This window comes from Dendrobates tinctorius, unplaced genomic scaffold, assembly GCF_039654945.1.
Source record: "Dendrobates tinctorius isolate UK_male_01 unplaced genomic scaffold, ASM3965494v1 ptg000084l, whole genome shotgun sequence".
Classification (NCBI taxonomy): Eukaryota; Metazoa; Chordata; class Amphibia; order Anura; family Dendrobatidae; genus Dendrobates; species Dendrobates tinctorius.
Genome location: NW_027361752.1, coordinates 52,197,378 through 52,203,377, shown reverse-complemented (window position 1 = coordinate 52,203,377; position 6,000 = coordinate 52,197,378). Strand labels below are relative to the sequence as shown.

The 6,000-nt window shown below is 44.6% G+C and overlaps 1 long non-coding RNA gene across 1 annotated transcript in view; it reads right to left on the bottom strand.

The window, feature by feature from the left end:
* Window positions 1-2,816: 2,816 nt before the first annotated feature.
* LOC141097534 (uncharacterized) overlaps window positions 2,817-6,000 on the bottom strand; it is a 38,049-nt gene continuing 34,865 nt past the window's right edge. The window contains exon 2 of the long non-coding RNA XR_012233991.1: window positions 2,817-3,102. This is a non-coding gene — a long non-coding RNA (uncharacterized lncRNA). The remainder of the gene's footprint in view (window positions 3,103-6,000) is intronic.

Genomic DNA, 6,000 nt, shown 5'->3' with positions numbered 1-6,000 from the left:
TTAGCAAGAAGAGGGAGCAGATTGAGTGAAAAAATACATGAACGTAGAATCCGACTACACTGCGTTTATTTGTAGTCTGTAACCATGGAGACGCACAGGTCTGCATAGGAGCTGTATATGTAAATGGGTTTCTTTTTTTAAGACAGATTTTATTTTAGATGCATTGGATCTATATTAAAATGATTACAAAAGAGAAATATTTTTAAGGAACCTATTACCAAATGAATGTAACAAGATGGCGACAGTGAGGGTGTGTGCACACGTTGCGGTTTTTGCTGCGGTTCCGCAGCGGATTTGGTCCTGCGGATCCGTTTACAGTACCATGTAAACCTATGGAAAACCAAAACCGCTGTGCACATGCTGCGGAAAATTCTGCGCACATTTTCTGCTGTTTATTTTCCGCACATGTCACTTCTCTTTTGCGGAACCGCTCCTGCAGTTTTCGTTCCGGGACAAAATTCTCTCTCTCTCTCCTTCCACAATCCACACAGCCCAAACCGCAAAAAGGATCGGAAACCGCAGGAAAAGAGCAAGCGTTTTACCCTGCGGTTTCTGACAAGTGATGCGGATTTTTATGCACAAAAAAAAACGCAACGTGTGCACACACCCTGAGAGAAGCAAAGCCCAGATCCGAGACAGCAAGATAAGTTTCTACAATCCAGACCAGTCTAGTATGATAACCCAAAAATCAAAACAAGCATAATGGTAATATGTGTGACGACTCCTGGAGAGGACCCTCTGGGTCGTGACACCAACCCTCCCAGGGCGAGCTGACCTAGTGAAGACCACCCCCTATACAGGGAGTGTCAGGGGCAAGCCCCAGGGGGTGAGGCACCACGACTGCTGGCACCAGGCGGCTGGCTCACAGGAGACACGAGTGGGTGAGTGTGTCTGCAGGAACGTGTAAAGTGTGGACACAGGAACACGTGGTATACAGAGACTTCGTTCGTCCGGGTGTGAGTGAAGCAGAATGCGTGCAAGGAGCACGTCAGAGCACTGAGTCAGGCAGCAGGTGTGCCAGGAGGTGTAACAGAGTGCAGGAGCAGGGTGTGTGCCAGAGGGCACAACTGAGCATAAGACAGAGCGCAGGATTGGTATGTGTGCCAGGAGGCACAACAGAGTAAGAGACTAAGTACAGGATCAGAGCATGTGCCAGGAGGCACAACTGAGTATGAGACAAAGCACAGGGTCCGAGTGTGTGCCCGGAGGCACAACTGAGTATAAGACAGAGCACGGAATCAGAGTGTGTGCCAGGAGGCACGACTGAGTATAAGACAGAGTACAGGGTAAGAGCGTGTGCCAGGAGGCACAACCGAGTATGAGACAGAGTACAGTGTCAGAGCATGTGCCAGGAGGCACAACCGAGTACGAGACAGAACACAGAGTCAGAGCGTGTGCCAGGAGGCACAACCAAGTACAAAGCAGAGTGCAGATTCAGAGCGTGTGCCAAGAGGCACAACAGAGTGCAAGGCAGAGGACCTGAATACAGCGCACAGCCAGGCAGGGACACGGCAGACCAAGCCAGGAAGCACAACAATAATCAGGCACCTCCCCTAGGGGGAGGTCGTCTGATATAGCACATGACTACTACTGGTTCCGGGTCAGGACCTAGCCAGAAAGCACATGAGTACTACAGGTTCTGGGTCAGGTCCTCCATTACCATAGAGAGGACCGAGCCCTATACAGCACTGACAGGAGCGCGCAAGCGCAAACGTGACATGTAGGAGGCCCGGGGACGAGAGCTGCGCGTGCGCACCCTACGGGACCCCCGGAGTGACCGCAGCTCCGGAAGAGATGACGTCGGGACCGAGGTCCCGCCCCCAGGTGAGCACGGCGTGACAATATGTGGCCAGGAACTGGTAGAAGACCCATATAGTTCCCCCACTTAATATAACGATACACCAATAAGTGTGGAGTACTCCCAACAACATGCACAACACCAGAGAAATGAAGTAACCATAAACCACAGACAAAGAGATTTATATATATCATAGAAAATACATCTTTATTAAGTTAAAATATCAACCATTTATAATACATGAGGTATTTTAGAGGTGCAATCCCAGGTAAAACAAACAGCAAGGGATCACCGCAATGAATTCAATTAAGGCAAAGAAAAGAACAGAGGTGCAAATATACAGATACTAGTGTGCAAGGTACTGATAAATACTGCAATAGGCCCAAAAGCTTATATTAAAACACCAAGCACCAACTGTGCAATAAAGAATGCACCAACTGCAGGTAAGTATCTAATGAGAACACCGGGGTTAATACCCATAGTGACCAATGCACATGTTAGCACTTACCCACATTGTCAATATTGTGAAGGTGAACACCTCGCCGTTGCCCCGACGCGCGTTTCGCAACAGCTTTATCAAGGGGAGATTCTTTATTGCACAATTGGTGCTTGGTGTTTTAATATAAGCTTTTGGGCCTATTGCAGTATTTATCAGTACCTTGCACACTAGTATGATGCCTAGCTGCACTAGGTGGCACCTGACAGACCCTATGCCATAGTAATCTGTAGAGAAGGAGGTCCTTATGAACCAACTAATGCATTGATAGAGACAGCTGCCGAGATGGACCATTTAGAGATGTCAGCTGGTCCAATGTGATCCAGGTACAGAAGATTTGTCCAGGTTTAATTTTGCAAATGACTGTGTGGCAGAGCTTCCCTTGCTGTCCTGGAGAGCAAGAAGTTATCACATGGGCTTGCCCCTGGTTGCTCAAAGCAGGAATGCCAAGCACAAAATGTACTAAACTGGAGAAAATGTGGAGGAATTTTAACATAGTCCACTGCTCACTTACAAGAAAAATTAACTTTTTTGCATTTTTAATAACATCTGTTTGCATATTTGGGTCACATTGGTCACTGTTAAAAAGCATGGGGTCAGCGCTAGCTTGTAACCTTAGCCTAGGAGAAGGTACTCAGGCTTCTGTTTTCCTTCCAGTAGAAGTCGAATGCGAAGGACAGAGAAGCTGCCACATGTATTGTCTGCATCGTAAAAATGGGTGATAGTCAATGCTCAATGGTACACCCTCCCATGGTTAGATAAGGGGATACCACAGTAAAAGGTTCCTATGTGCTGTCCTGAGGATTACCTGTAAAACAGAGAGAAAGAGACCTTAAACTAGAAAGATCAATAGGAAAACAAATTTTGTATCAGAACATTGAGGGCTAAAATTACATTGTCCAAAAGATCTAGTTTTAGGCTGGAAACGGGCTAGGGTATGGGATCAGAGGCAAGAACATCGGATGCGTTCTGCTGCGACAATAAGCCGAGTGTCTGAGTCGTGGCAGAGGAGACGGAGAAAGTAATTTCTCCATCTCCTCCACTGCCTGTCTCAGCATTTATCCATCACACTGCACTGGGATGTCATCTGATTGCAGTCTGTCGTTTCACTTGCACCCATAGACTCGTATGTATGCGAGTGAGTAGAGTCTTGCTGCCAATCACAAAATGCTATGATCATTCTCCCATGCCAAACCGGCATGAGAAAATAATCACAGATCTGAGCAGCCCCATAGAATAGCACTGATCAGAGTGCTGTGCCGTGTTTTATCGCATAGCACTTGGCCATGTTGCACGGTAGTGTGACTCCGGCCTTAGAAATGATTTCAGAAATAGGACGTGGGCAAATCACTCATTTCCATGGAACACAAGCTGAATTTGTCTGAATCCTTATCAAGACCAAGACTGTAATCTCTAAGTCCCGAGTAATTCCCTTGTCTGGATCTTTTAATCCTGGTGAATTAGTTTGGAATGACTGGGGACGTCCTGTATTGCGCCCTGATAAGCTACAACATATGGTTGGCAAGATGGTGATGTTAGATCCTTCCTGAACTGAAAAGTCTGACAACTTTTCAAAATCTGCTTGGGGGGCAATAATTTGATGTTTAACATAATGGTTGTGATCGTCTATGGCTACAGGGGGATACGATGACGTTCCTCCGGCCATCCCTTACAAATGCCGCTAAGCTTTAGCTGCCACATCTTCTGAAAATACATTTTGTGAGACTTTTTTCTGACCAAAATTTTGGCCACAAAAAAATCAGACTCCTGTTTCCTTTGTGGTTTGCACAGAATAATGGTTCGGCTGACGTGTGCCCGCTGGGATCCTTTTTACGACAATTTCCTCTAGCTTTTCAAAATCTTTTCCTGAACGTCTTGCAATAACATCAGGTATCTGGACACGTGGCTGTTCATTTTTTTTTTCTGGCATCATCCAAAAATCCAACTTTTGCACCAAACCATTTATACTACTAAGTGCTGCATAGTGAAGGCCTGGCAAATGCCCAGGCATGTTGGACAGACACATACAAACAAGACTACTGCCCTCCGCAGAGAAACACCCGACTTATGTATCATTTATATGGAGACAGAAAACAACTAATTAAAAAAATAATTTATATAAAAAAGGAATGTGAGAATTTTTACAAAAATTGGAGTCAGAAAGTAAATACAATAATTTATACTACAGTAATAAAAGAAAGAGACATATTTCCTGGAGCAAACTGACCATTAAGGAATTAGGATGGTGTCCTGAGGGACCATAGGGACCTAAGACCAGAATAATCAGTTACAGAGTTTATGCAAGGTATAGGAGACATGCAAAAATAAACAGGAAATGCCCGTGTGACGGGTTTACCGTAACAGAGCGGAGCCAGAAGACCGCAGCATGATTTCTCCTACTCCTGCACTGATTAGAAGCATTTTACCTTCATATTAAATGGTGCTGGTTTCGTTTAGTAGTGCAGGGGTTAATCTGATCAATTGAGAGTTTCTGGAAGCTTTCCTGAATTAAAGCTCTCAGCTGTTCATTCTTAGCCACTCCCATCTCCTATATAATCTGGGCCCTGGCTAGCACTCATTGTCAGAGTTAGCTTATGCTGCATGGCTGGAGGTTGTTGGTGGTTGTTGCTATTGAAGAAGGCATTTGGTGGATTTATCTGTGACTGTTGATAGGTTTTGGGTGTGTGATAATTCCCATGCTTCTCCTACTTTGGTTTAACCCCATTCTCCACTCCCCTGTGCATTCCTATGTTATATGTGCAAGTATATTTGTATGTCTGGTATTTTTTGTTATCCCTGTTTGTATTACCTTCTTATTCTGGTTGGTGTATTATGGTACACTACTGCTCCCCTCTTCACAGGTTGGGGGAAGGTTACAGACTGAGGGCGAATTCAGACACTAAGGCAAGGTACTTGGCCCTGGCGTCTTCACCATCAGAAGCAATCCAGGGAACAGGGCGAGCTAGTGCATCCCTAGCGTTAGGGACGGGGAAGGAGCCCGTCTTGGGACACCCAACAAGAGTCATGACAGCTTGAAGACGTGGGCCCAAATTATAAGTTCTATATCTAGGTCAACAAAACTTTGAGAAATACAGCACTCTTCTTCAGAGACCAGGAGGTAACAGAGGAGGTAAATACAGAACCTTTTCTGCATATACAGTATATTATGTAGTGTTACTATTTACCGTATTAACGTCTCCGGTAGTCCAATAAAGCGGTCATTAACTCACCCAACCCTTTAATGATAATCAGATGAACCTGCTTGTCCAGTCCCAGTCTATATAGCAAAGATGATGAAAAGAGCTTTAGGCCATATTCATTGTTGAAAATTTCCGCTGCAAATTTTGTCACAAATCTGTGACAAATTTCTATGGCATCCACAGACATAATCCACGAGTTACTTGCGACTTTTGCTAAGTATTACCCCCTACTCCATTACTAAGCACTGATTAATGTACCCAACCATCTAATGATAATGAGATTACCCTGCTTGTCCTGTCCGGGTCTATACTGCAAAGATGATAAAAAAAAAAAAGCTTTAAGTCATGTGGAAATTTTTTTGCTGCAAATTTTGGCACAAATCTGTGAAAAATTTGTAAGGAATGCACAAACAGAATCCCCAAGTGTTATTTGTAGACTTTTTTGCATATTTCACCCTACTCCGTTACTACCATTAAATAGGACTTTAAATCTGCACCATTATTTT